General features: G+C 46.5%; 1 long non-coding RNA gene across 1 annotated transcript in view; it reads left to right on the forward strand.

Annotated features, from left to right (window-relative positions):
- The first annotated feature begins 6,811 nt into the window (after nt 1–6,811).
- Nucleotides 6,812–13,914, forward strand: part of LOC119846796 — a 58,178-nt gene continuing 51,075 nt past the window's right edge. The window contains exon 1 of the long non-coding RNA XR_005289994.2: nt 6,812–7,947. This is a non-coding gene — a long non-coding RNA (uncharacterized LOC119846796). The remainder of the gene's footprint in view (nt 7,948–13,914) is intronic.

The raw sequence follows: 13,914 nt of genomic DNA on the forward strand, positions 1-13,914 counted from the left end.
AACTGTGAGCTCCAATTCACCCCTGACATGGTCAACAGGTGGGATGGATTTGTAGAGTCACCAACTCTTGCAATTTTATGTTGAGTCTCGTAATATTAGATGTTATTTCTTCAATCACTAGCTCTTGGAGTCAGGCAATTGTAGGAAAATCTCAACTTTCATTTTTTTAAAAGTAAATACATTTCTAGTTCACATGTTTGCTGAGAAAAGCTGGAGGATGTGAATCCTAAAGTCTCCAGCACCTGAGGGCAAACACAAAGAACCCAACACTGGTTATTCTTGGGGTCTGACTCATGTTTTTGAAGGCTTGGGGGTAGGAGTGCTGGATTTGACCCCTGTGTATGTGCTTCCATGCTAGTAATTTCATCTGGGAGATGGAAGTGGATGCAAAAGCTACACATCTCTGTATGGACCTTGCTGGAGTTACATCTGGTGACAAACATTCCCATGTCTCCCAGACAGCTTCTTGTTTCCATTCCTCCCTTAAATGGGGAGCTTTTACAGGAATCAGAGTGGCGCACAGGGGCCCTTGCAGGAATGAGGCCCTGTGATTCCCACCCACTGCTGGAAATAGAACGGAGCATATGGTGCAGTTATGTGTCAGTTATTCCAACATCCCACTTTCATACCAGCAGCTGCCACTGCAAATGAAACAAAGAAACGAAACAGACTTAAGGGAAAAATAATGCCTGAAATGGACATACTGGGGTGAGGAAGGGGAAACCCTAAAAGAATTCCCCTCCCTTCTTCCCACCAAAAGGGTAAGGGGAGAGAGTGTTTCTCTAACCATTTCAAATTATGTCCTCAGATTTCTCCACACCTTGAGGCATTGAGCAGAGGACTTACCACCACGGAGCTGGTTCTAGGGATGGGTTAAGAGGTCAACATGAGTTCGACCCTCATCCCCTGTCCCTCCAGGCCACTGATATACTTGTTGACAACAGATTTGTTGAAATGCCCACAAATATCTGAGCCAGGATTGGAGTTTTACAGTATGTGGGTACAGATGCTCAGACTTTGAAAAGCAGCCTCTGATTTTGGGTGTCTGACTTGAGATGTCCTGTTTTTCACCAATGCTGAGTAGTGGATGAAGACAATGGGAGCTGGAGGTGCTCAGCACCTCTATAGAGAGGCACTGGATATCCAAACCTGGGAATGCAAAGCTCTGAATGAGAAGCCCCTGTTGAAAATTTGGGCCTGCGTGTGTTTGTGTGTGGGGTCAGAAAAGGTTCTGTGGTAAATTCCTCCCATTCCTCGGGTGTTTAGTCCTCTCCTTGCTGAAGAGATAACTGCAGGAGGCTGTCTGGCCCAAATGAGCCAGTGTTGTGCCTCCAAATGATCAGCACTGACTTATTGTTATGCAACAGAATGGTCAGCTTTCAGGAAATGGTGCAAGGTGTTTTCTCTGCTAGACTAGGATTCTTGATCAGCTGTCTGGGAGATCTCCTAGAGGGTGGTCACACAGGGTCAGTGGTCTCCTCTCTGCTTGCCCTTCAAGAGCTGGGAATGGTGAAGAGTATTTATCAGTTTGCAACTTGGAACAGGGCACAGCAATGGGACACAAATATATTTGTGAATACATAAATAAAAGTGGCCTTTTATTCCAGCCTCATGTTTGGCAGAGCAGGGACCAGTGTTTTGAGGAGTGTGGGACAAAATGGTCTTTCAGCTCATCTTTTGTTGATGGGGAGGGGAAAAAGTGGCTTCTCTTAGCCAGCTGGTTTCTCTGCCTTTTGCTAGATCCCTAATAATGGTGGAGGGCTGCAGTAACCAGTGTGCGGCCCCGACCTGGCAGTGCAGCACCCAAGAGGTTAATTCCTTACTACTTGTCTATTTTGTGCTCAGCAATGTGCAGGCACAAAATGAGGACAGAGCTTGAAGTCTAAGAGAGAGACATAGAAGAGCCAGGAAACAGAGGACTCGGTGTGTTTTTCTTTTTGAATTATATATGTGGATCTTGCAGGCCTCAGAGAAGAAATGTGATTTTAAGGGGGATGACCCGCTGGGGAACTGGGAGAGGAACAGTCCTCTATGCATCATCATCACAACTAAGTCATTGTATTCTTATGAATTATTAGAATATATTAGATATTAATTGCAATATATTGACAATATTTGATAGTGCCTTGTCCACACGCACTGTATTGCTAGAGAGAATTTCATTTTAGCCCAAGCATTAGCGGGATTTAATTCTCGTTAAGTATTTGCTTGTAAGGTGGATTTTAGGCCTGGTCCAAAGCCCACTGAAGTCAATGGGAATCTTTCAATGAACTTTGGATCAGACTCCAGCCTCTGTAGTGCCACTGGTGCAGGTGAAACCTGAGATGGAAGAGCAATCATTCCACCAGGCCTAGAGAAATTCAGCTTTGCCTTTCCCCAGAATCGCTGCACTGAAACCCAGCCTTTTGCTCCTTTCAGGCAGCTCATCTAGGCTGCTTTCGGCAACTTAGCAGTGTCTTTCTTTGCAAAGGAGCCTCTGGCTGGGTTATCAGTTATTTGCAGGGATGCCATACGGCTTCTGAGTGAAGTGCCCCTGCTCCCAAGACAGGGAGTTAACTGGAGTGTGGTCTTTTGTGCACACATTGGCTTTACAATGGTGGGTGAAAACGTCTGAGCAGCCTTTGATGGCCCTTATTTTATCCAGTGAGAACTCTGAAATAATGATGAATTTGTCAACTTGCACATGCTCGAGATGGTGACTCTTTCTTTGTCATCTCAGTTGCTGAGAAGCAGTGTTATAAATAAACAACCCTGTAGCCCCAGTTGGGAGGAGAATCATCTTTCCTGATGAACTTGTTTGCAAGGGCTGTATCTCACCCTTCCCAGATGATGGACGGCAACACTATATTTGCTCATGCAGCTCTCATTACTCAGGTTCTGACCCGGCTTGTAACGTATGTTTGTGTAGCATGGAGCTCAGGAAATCATAAATAATATCATCTCCCTCAGCTTAAGCTTTCTGTCCCAGCAAACAGACCTAAGAGACTATGTAAATATTTCGTTTGCTCCCTTTGATGAGAGAACTGCAGGCACCAGACAAGCAGACTTCATAGCTCTGGACAGAGAAGTGTTGAAGCTACCAAAGCCCTGGTAGCTCTACTCAGATGGAAAGGAAATTTAATTTTGCACTGGAAGCGCCAACACAGCTTTAACTCAAAGGGAGTTCTAGCCAGGCCCCTATTCTGAGGTGGGATTTGAGAGGCGGTGGCTCTCTGCACGGAGGGGACGGGGATGGTGGTGAATTTCATCCCAGGAAAATAAAGATGAGCAGGACTGGGATTGGGAGCTGCTTTCAATTGCTAGGCAGGAGCCCGGGTTACCCTATTCAGACAAGGTTCTGTTTGAGGGGCACAGTGGATTTCTTAACTGTGCCCATATCTAGACATGGTCAGTCCAATAAATCACCATATGGTTTTCTCCTGGAAGGGCTGACGAGGGTTGGAGCAGGGAAAGGAGGAAGCAAGGGAAATGACAGGGCTAAAAATACCTTGTGGAAACTGAAGCCCATTTCACAGTCTGAATTATGTCCCTATTTATTGCTCCAGTTAGCTGCTGTTTTCCAGAGTGGAGTCTCCACTAGCTGGAATTCTCTGGTCTGTGTGATATTAGAGGTCAGACTGGATGATCACAGTGGTCCCTGCTGGCCTTAAAAATCTTGTGCATGTATTTCCCTTTGCTTTTTCCTGGGAGCTTGCAATGAGGACTTTGCTGAAAACTGCGACAGGATACAGCCTGTGCCCAGTTGTAGCTGCCAAGCGCCTGGCCTTTTGGGGAGTGATTGACAAACACGATAGACGGGAGGACCCTGTTCCCCAGCAAGTCCCTGATACTGTTTAGCTGCATGGGGGTAACCTTCATCTCCCTTTGGACATTGTCTGTCTGTGAAGAGAATCCAAGGGCACAACACCACCTTTGTGCTGTCAGACGATGCTGACATTTTGCCGGCTGGGAAGTGAAGGGTTTAGATGCGGCTCTTTAATTGCGCTAATTAAAATGTGATTTTTATTTTTCTCTTGCGGGACATGGATGCAGAAAACTGCGAGTTCCATTCCCCATCTTCTGCTGCACAGAGCAGGCAGGCCTTTGCTTGTTGCTATGGTCAGAAGAGAAGTCTAGTATTCGGCTTGGAACACAGAGGCCAACATCCGTAGCTCTGCCTTTTTGTTAGGTCCCTCCAGTTCCCTGCCTCCTGGCCAGTCTTATTAATCACTCCTCATATGGAAGCCGTTCCATACGCCTAATAATTATTCTTGCCCTTTTCTGAACCTTTCCCAGTTCCAATATCTCTTTTTTGAGATAGGGTGACCACATCTGCACACAGTAGTCAAGATGTGGGCGTACCATGGATTTATATTTATTCCTACCCTTTGTTTCCTATCTTTTAACCAGTTACCAATCCATGAGAGAATCTTCCCTCTTATCGCATGACTGCCTACTTTGCCGAAGAGCGAAGAGAATGTTTCGTTCATTTCAACTTACTCATTTAATATACATTCAACTGCATTAGGATGAGCTCTTAAGATGGTGGAAATCAGCAATGCAGCATTTAAGTCAACTGAGGGTCTGGCTCTTAGCGTGAATTGCCCACTCGAGAATTCTCTTTGGATTGGAACATGAATGGGTTCAACTCCATCATGATAGCCTTTTCATTAGGCCATGTCCATAAATAACTGGTAGATATTGTTATTCCATGGAGGGCTTGGCCAACTATCCTTAACTTTAGCCATTCTGATTCCTCTGGGAGAAGTGAATGTATCTGGTATTTAATATCATACAAAGTATTTAAACAGAACAAAAACATAAAATCTAATTGCCACGTAATTTCAGCAGTTCATTTCTAACTCCACTCTAACAACAAAACAAACCTCAGCTCGTATACCACAGAGCGCTGTCCAGAAGGGCTTAATTAAATTTATAACCAAAATAATGGGGGTTTAAGAAGACACAAGGGAAATATACTCCTCTCACAGAGCATTACTGAGAACCAATATTGCAGAACCAATATTCAGGAGAAAATTGCCTGTTTGTGGCTCAATTCCTATAGAAATTAAAATGAGTTTTCACAATATCCCCTTGGAGCACCCTGGAAAAGTGGATTCCAGCTCCCCTGTTGTGGCTGTATAACTTGCAATTTACTATTCATAACATGCATCCAAATTTAAAATGTCTGGGCTCCCAAAATGAGCCTCCAACCCCTATTTCTCCTTGCTCAAATGGGCTTTGGTCTTTTGTCTGTATTGGTAAATAGTCTGATAAACATGTCAGATGCTTCACTCTCCTGCCAAAGCAAAGACCCCAAGAGCCAAGCCAGCACCAACTAGAGACATCTCAAGAGAGAAGCAGGAAAGACAGATTTTCAACGGCCTCCGGAGTAAATAGTCATTCTGAGTGCCCAAGTTGAGACCTTTTAGATGGACCTGATTTTCAGGAAGTGAGAAGCCCCTGCTATCTAAACATCGGTCCCCTGTAAGATGTGTCAAGTTGGGTGCCCAAAATCATGAGTCCCTTTTGAAAAACATGGGCTGGAGTTAATTCCTCTGCATTCCTGCCTCAGAATGAGATTTGAACCCAGATGCTTTACCCTCAAAAGCATGAGGCCTTTGCACTCTATTAGCTCATATCAACAGTACTCTTAACTGGGACCCCTTGACTTGAGTGGGGTTGGATTGAGCCCCACGTTCTTATCTCTAAGCACGTGAGCGGTTGCATTTGAAGCCAATGTGCTTAAAGTCAGGGATGTGCTAAAACAGGGTTTAATAGTGCAGGCACAAGGCTTGCTAGAGCCCATCGTGCCATCACTGTGAAACTAGTGAGTCTTCTCAGCATGACTACAGATTTGGTGAAAGCTGCATATGACCTTTGCTTCTGAAGGCATTTAGATGCCTGTCTGTACCTTGGTGGATGCTTTCACAGCTGTAGGTTAAAATGGAAATAATATTTGAGTTGAAGATTCGTAGTTTGGCCTTTAGGCTGTAGATCTTAAATGACCAACTTTTGTTTAACCTGATACCTGCCAATGTCACCTTTGTCACGTTATTTCCTTCTGGATATTCCTATCATGCTGACCAGTACTGTCTCATTGATTCCTTGTATTTCTGCCTGTCCGCCTGTATCCACCTTATACTTAGACTGTAAGTTCTTTGGGGCATGGACTATCTTTTAGATCTGTGTTTGTACGGTGCCTAGCACAAAGGGGTCCTACTTCATGCCTGGGGCTCCTAACTATTACCCAACACAAATGATAAATCATCAGCATCATCCTTACTGCAGACCTGGAGCCTCCAATCCCATCTCATCTCCTGTGGGACTTTGATTGGTGCAATTGTTTTCCAAATAATTTCCTTTATACAGACAAATAAATAGTCCCATGGCAGAGTAAACTCACAATAAAAAGCATTAAATCAATCAGAAAACTATGGATCTATTTGCAGCCTGGGAATCAATAGGTGATCACAAGGGGTTTAGTTAGATTCTTTTTTGCAAGGCAGAATTAAAGCACGAACCTTGGAACTTGGTCCAAGTAGTATATTAGTGGTCTTTCACAGCAGTAAGTAACCAACAGAATTGGTTTGCGGAGAAGGCATTCACCTTTAGATCTGGATTAGGATTAAAATGGAATTTGGGTTCCAGCTGGAGCTCAAGTTCAGAACTGACAAGGCCCAAATCTTGCAAACTGGCAGATTGTATCTGAACTCTAATTCGGCACCTGAGGCTTAACGTACTCCAGGAGGCAGGAACCTCCTCTGTAGCCATCTCCAGGCAGCAATTGTGCTGAGCAAAGTAGGGGCAGCTTTCCATTAGGGCCCTAATTACTCCCATTAGCTCCTGTGGAGCACGCTATCCTGAATAGTTGCTAGAGACCGAAGCAGGCAGACTGCTGCTCAGTCCTGAAGTCAACATGTGCTGATTCTAGGCTGTAGCAGGCCTGTCCTGCATGTGAATCCAGCTTGTTTATCCAGAGGAACGTGGAAGGCCACTAGGCAGAAATCCCCTGCTACCTGGTTTTGATTTTTCTTTTGCAGATCCTCTAGGGGAAGGAGCTACAGCTCTGCTCTCTGGCTCTGACCATACGGCTTACAGGCCTTATTGATGGCTCTGGAAACCGGACAAAACAAGACAGATCTCTGCAATAGTCTCATCTGGGGTTTCTGATCCTTACCATCACAGGAAAAATAGATACTACAAACGAGAGAGAAGATTCCTGCCAGGCATGCCCTTTCCACTGCAGCTGTAGCCCTCAGCTGGGTATCACAGGGTGAGCGGCCCCTTTAAGGGCAAATGTGGCCAGCCCCTCCTGGGCCATAGCAACTGCCTCCCAGCCTGCAGAGGGGAGTGATGGGGTCAGGTGTTAGTATGGTGAGCACCTGGGCCTCCTAATGAGAAGGGCTGAGAGGGATCAGTCTGGAGTGTGGAAGCACAGGGAGCAGTTTAGGTTATGGAGGAAGCCCTGACCCAGGGAGAAGCTGCTGGGGAAGGGATGCTATAGGAAAGGGGTCTGCAGAGAGAAGACTGTGTGAGAAGAAATGTGCAGTTAAAAGGAGTAAAGAAGAGCCTCTCAAGACTGCTGGAGTAGAGGTGATGTGCAGGGAACTTCAGTAAACCACAGGCTCTGAGAGGACTTGAGAGAAGGCAGCCTGAGAGTCAGCTCTTTCTAACCGAGCTGGAAGGACTTGATAATAGCCCAGAAGGGCAAGAGCTGAGCCCAGGAAATGGGCTGAAGACCAGCCCGGAGAGGGGCAGCAGTATGATTTGTTTAGACATTTTGTTTGCTCTTTAATTGGACGTTTGTTACCCTGGAAGGGGACTGAACTTTCAGCGTGACCTGGCCGGAGGGCTGAGTCACCCAGAAGAAGACTGCTGCAGAAGCAGCGCGGCCGACAAAAGGGGGCCCTTGAGTGGGAAGAATCCCTGCAATGCTGCATCATGGTCCGAGGGGGCGCTCAGGGGGTGAGTATGCCCCAGGACATAGGGCCATTACTGTTGTGTACAACACCCGGTGGGCTGTGTGTTTCATTGGATAATCTTTCTATTGGCTCAAGGTGCCGTTTTGACCGGCCACGAGCTTCAGCTCCTCTGTGTCTCTGTGGCACCAGCAGTGCAGTAAAGAAGAGATGTAAAATGTCAGGCTCTCTGTGAGAGTTTACTAAACTGGGTTCTCCGCTGAGGCTGCTGGACACAGACCGACCCTGTGGTTCTTCCAGGCTCCAGTTGCCTGGCTTATGAACACAATGTGTGGTGTCTGGTGTCCTCATGCGGGGTCTCTGTAACAGGGCAGCGGGTCCTGGGAAGGAGCCCGATAGGCAGACGCTGGGAGACAGCAGACCCAGCTGGATGGTGTAAGGTGACTCAGTCTGATGAGTCTTGGCTAGGGGATACAGATGAAGGCCCAGCTCCGCTGGAGTGCCTGGCACCAGGAGAGGGCTAGGAGAATGCTCTACACTCCAGGTGGCATGCAGCGCAGCAGAGGACTGCGAGGGAGCAGGCAGGTGGGGCTCTGAGCATCCCTCAGCTGAATGGAGGCCCTGCTCACTAAGCAGCCAGAAGCCAGGTAGCCCACACCCCACGTTGGGAATGGGACCATTGCCTAATGTTGTCACTCCATGGTTCCTTCTGTTTATGTAGGACAATAAGCCGAGCCCTGAGGCAAGGGCTATGAACTGATTTGGGGGTGCCTCATTAGTTTTCCTGAGGCTGGTGATGGAGTCCACCAGCTGTCTGAGTTATGTCTTCACTGCACAGTTAACCTGAGCTCTTACCCAGGATTTAGCTCCTACCATGCGCCCCGGAAAACTGAACCAGCTGGGGATGTGGGTTAGAATCCCTGCTCTGCTTTAATGTGGGCTGGAACTCATCCACTTTGCACTGAGGATACATGCAAAATTCCTGTCATGTGGATAGTCCTCCAATGCTGTCCCAGGATTTCCCCTGAAGGGACTGACAGGTTCTCCTGCAATTGACACAATCGACTGGGAAGAATCCCCCAGGGCACAAAGGACCATGGGACGTACCCCCAGATACACCCGGGTGCCTGCAGAAACCGTGAGAACACAATAATGCAGGCAGGGCTTTGATTTGGGATGCTTATACCGAGGGTAGGCTAACCTGGGTGCTCACACCCAGCTGCCAATCATCTGGGTTAACTGTGCAGCGAAGACATGGCCTGGCCTGGACTCATTACTCATTGGAGGGCCTATTGTCTATGGCATAGATCCTAACCATGGGCAAGTTTTCTCTCATAGGTGGCTTCATAAGTGCTGATGAACAGCTGTTTTCTCAACAAAACAGCCCCCTGTTCTGTGTTTAGAACTGAGCTAGAAACAACCCTCCAGGTGGTAGGTTCAGATGTGGGGAGCTCCCTTCCCCTCTACCCCCCGCAATACAAAAAGGAATTCTCTGGGTTGGCCTCATCTTTCTCGCTAATATCATGTAGCGTAATTAGCAAAGCCTCCCTAGAGAGGCTGTAATTTCAAACTCAGATCATTTCCATGATCGTTGCCCCTGCAGCCCCTTCAAGGGAGTGTACAGGAATACATGTCTGACTGCTAGCTGGCGTAGCACAGAAGGGGAAGCAGCTCTCTCTGTCTGTCCAGCTGTCCTGAGAACATGGCTCTTCATGGTTTTGAATACTGAATTTAAGCTAAACCTGTCAAAGGAGGCAGTGTAATTTAAATGAAAGCCAATTAAATTCCCAGTGATTAGCGGGCTCTTGTTTCTGGGAGATCAAGGGCAAACACATTTCCTGTGGATTATTTGCTATTTAATGCAAGCTGGATAAGGCGCTGCATAGGGAGAAGGGGTGGCGCTGGCTTTTGGGGCTCTTTGAAGTGCTCTTTCATTTTAATTGAAGTGGTTTATCCAGGATTACACGTGACTCAGCCGCGCTGACACCCCGTACCCAGATCAGCGCCGAAAGCTCGGAATAAAACATGAGACCTGAGCGCTGCTGCAGGTGGACAGTGCATCAGGAAGCCTGCTACATAAGCCAGTCAGCTGCTGGAGGCTGGTTCAGCGGCTGGCGCTTTTGTCCTTTGAAATCAGCTTGGTGGGTGGAAAGGCCGGAGGGGATGGAACATCAGAGGAATTGTTCTATCCTCTCCCAGCACCCTCGGGGCAGCCTGCCCTGCTGAGCGGTACAGTGCATCACGCCTCCTTAGCCACCGCCAAACCTGTCTTAAGCAAGTCTAGCAGCAAGGAGCACACCCTGGGCCAGCTTGAGGTGGGACAGGGCCAGTCACCTGTGTGAGTGCTGAGGGAGCAGGAACAGGGAAGGGGCAGCCCTGGTATGTCACAGAGCGATGGTGTGCTCTACTTAGTAGGCCAGGCACTGACTGGCCTGGGAGTCAGGAGACCTGGTTTCTAGTCTCGTATCTACCCCGATCCGGTGTATAATCTTGGGCAAGTCATTTGTCATCTCTGTGCCTCTATTTCTCCTCCAACCCTCTGTCTGGTGTATTTAGACTACAAACTCTTTGGGGCAGGGACTCTCTCTTCCTATGCGTTTGCACAGTGCTCAGTCCAGCAACGCCCTGATTTCACTCCACCGGGCCCCTATGTGCTGCTACTCATATAAATAATCATGATACCAAATCTTCCAAGGGACCTGGTGCCTCTGTGAAAGAGAAGGGAACAGGGCGAGGAGCTGCATGGCTGTGCCATTCACTTCTGATGAGCTGAGGGAACGCTAAAGTCTGCCAAGGGGTTGTATTTTCACAGAGACCTGCTTTAACAAAGCCCCACAAAGAGCAGCTCGCCCCTTCCTCGGCAGGCACAGCTGCTTCTGAAGAATGCTGCTTTCCTCTGGGCTCTGTTCGGTTTCACTGCACCAGAGAAGGGGCTCGTTCTATTGTCCTGGTTCTTTATCAGCTTTTGCCAGTGTTTGTGGGGGGATTGTACCTGGCTGTTTCCCCAGGGTGGGAGCTGAATTCTAGGAGGGTGATGACAGACTCGTGTCACTTGAATGAGGGAGCCTTATCCAGGCCACGTTTTTGGTTTCTATTACACGCCAAGGCTGATGAATGCGGCTCAAGCTCCCAGGATACATAGATATTCCATGCAGTAATTCTGCAGGGTGTCTTTATTTTCAGCTTCTTTGGAAATCTTTAAAAACCTTTCATAGATTCATAGATACTAAGGTCAGAAGGGACCATTCTGATCATCTAGTCCGACCTCCTGCACAACACAGGCCACAGAATCTCACCCACCCACTCCTACGAAAAACCTCACCCATGTCTGAGCTATTGAAGTCCTTAAATCATGGTTTAAAGACTTCAAGGAGCAGAGAAGCCTCCCTCAAGTCACCCATGCCCCATGCTTTCCATACTTACTTCCTCCCCACCAGAAACACAAACCCTTCCTCCACCAATTTATCATAGAAATGGTTCAGCAACTCTGCAAAGAAAGGCCAGTATGAGATTTGTACTGATTTAAGCAGTTTCTTACCATGTGAAAGTGTGAAACATATATATTTTTTTAAATGCCAGCTCACTAAGAGCCAGCAGCGAGCAAGGAATGCTAGAACAGTTGGCAAAAAAACAAGATGAAGAGATTGGATGGGATCAAATAGCTGATTTGTTTCCTCCTTTGTACTGCTACAGAGCTGATGAAATAGAATGTAATTTGACAATAAAATACCGTGTATTTTCTACCAGCATGAATATTTATACCTGGTCTCTAGACAAATCTATCATATGTTCAGCACAAAAGCAACAAAATAATTTATTCAAAGGAATCAAGAAAGTAATAAAAACAAAAACTCATTCTGCCTTCCAGGGCCTTTAAACTGCATTCAAAATTGAGTAACCGTCTGACAGCTTCATTCCATGATGGGCGTTTCATGTCAGAGAATTCTACCAGGCTTATTTCCTCTGCAGCTCTTGATTTAATGAATGAAGATTGGTATCCCCAGACCACCTTTGCCTCTTGCAGCAGTCCTGGCCAGTGTGAGCTATTGGGATAGTTCTGAATCAATTTCTATGTAGAACTTTCTATTTTCCAATTGCTCAGAACTTTCGCAAATAAAATCTCTTGGGGGGGGGGGTGAGAGAGAGAGAGAGAGAGAAACTTCTCAGGTGGCAAAATAGCTGCGTTCAGATTGGATCAGTTTTGGGGGGTGGGTAAAGAGGGCTTAACTGAAAATCAGGCCCTCTGTGGTTTTGTGCTTGGAGAACTCAAAACTAGAGTTGGTTGGAAACTTTTCAACAAAACGTTTTTTGTTGGAAAATGCTAGTGCTTCTTAATTGATTTATTTTTTTTCATACGTCAGTTTCAATTGCAAGGCTGCTCAGGTCCAAAACAGAATTTCTGGTCAAAGCCAGGGAGAAGGAGAGACTCAGATAGATAGTAGCCCCAATGCTTAATGCATTCATGTGGGCTGTGTGAGAAAACAGGTTCAGGTCTTTGCTTGACCTGATTCAGAGACACTTGAATCTGGAGTTTCTCATCCCAAGTGAGCTCTTCTTGTGTGGTTTGCTGTCTCGCTCTCTCTGGTATTTCCTGACATATTGTGGTTTCACTCTGATGCAGTACATAGCTTCTTTTTTTTTTTAATATTGAAATCTTTCATTGTCTGGAAAGCCATTTCCCCACCCAGCTCTACTCAAAACCAATTGAAGCTAGAACCTGATTCTCTGCCACCGGCACCTTGTAGAGTTATTGACACCTGTCAATCACTATCACTCTGATTTGGTAGCATTTAACACCCACTCTGCCCTGGTGTCAATGCCTGCACAAGGTGGTGCCCTGAATCAAATGCTGTTTCAGTTCACCTTTAGCTGATTAAGCCCTTCACTGGGATGCCTTGGGCAACCTTTCTAGCCTTTGTTGCTTCTGGCTGTGTCCGTTTTGTTAGAAAACAAAATCCCAGCATGGAAAATCTTTGCTTTCCTTTTTTTTTTAAAGCCAACCTGTTCAATCCCCGATCCTGCCCTTTTATTGGTGCTGGCTGCTCGGTGTTAGGATCCAGCACGTTCATGCAATTATGTGCTCACTGAGACCATGCTGGGTACTCCAGCCTTTGGTCTTACCCTACTATTGTGATTTGGGCAGAATTGTACCAGCTGCCTGCTTACTATTCCTCACTGCTGCCAGGGAGCGTGTCCTCTCATTTTCCATCTGAGAGAGCCAGATTGAAGTAGCCAAGACACTATGGAAAGGGGATCCAAAGTGATGTGTGCATGAGATGTGTGCAGTGCTCTGCGATCTTCCCCAGCATGAAGAAGGCACCATGAGAAAGCTGCCTATTTTTAAGGAACTAGGTTCTCTACAGGTTTCAGAGTAGCAGCTGTGTTAGTCTCTGTATTTGCAAAAAGAAAAGGAGTACTTGTGGCACCTTAGAGACTAACAAATTTATTTGAGCATAAGCTTTCGTGAGCTACAGCTCACTTCATCGGATGCAGCAGGTTCTCTACAGCTATCCCGCGCCCCCCACTGTGGCCATCTGCATTACCTGCTGCCATTCAGATGGTAGATAATTGCTGAAGCTATCAACTGTATTTCCAGAATGATTTCCAAACCCACAAAGGTATTTTGAACTCCCTTGTTACTGAAGCAACGGGTGCTGACATTATCTTCAGCTGTCAAAATATCCATAGCAAATACAGCTCTCTCAGGTGGCTGTTGGAAAAGTGTGATCCAGTGCAGTGATTACTGTTAGCACATCCACTCTTCTGTATGACAGAGGCTTTGCTCCAAACTCTGACATGTTTACCTGTTAGCTACAGCAATGCTGCATATAACAAATATTTCATGATCCAAAATAAAAATTACCCAGAATAAATCTAGTGGCAGGACTAAGAAATAGTCTAAACCCATGTCACATACTCACAAAGTTAAGGCTGTAGCTAATATTGATTTGTTAAATGCCAACAGCATGCTCAGTGGTGGCCAAGACTAAATACAGGCAGTCCTTCACTTGAA

The sequence above is a fragment of the Dermochelys coriacea genome, chromosome 22 (assembly GCF_009764565.3).
Source record: "Dermochelys coriacea isolate rDerCor1 chromosome 22, rDerCor1.pri.v4, whole genome shotgun sequence".
In the NCBI taxonomy this organism is placed as follows: Eukaryota; Metazoa; Chordata; order Testudines; family Dermochelyidae; genus Dermochelys; species Dermochelys coriacea.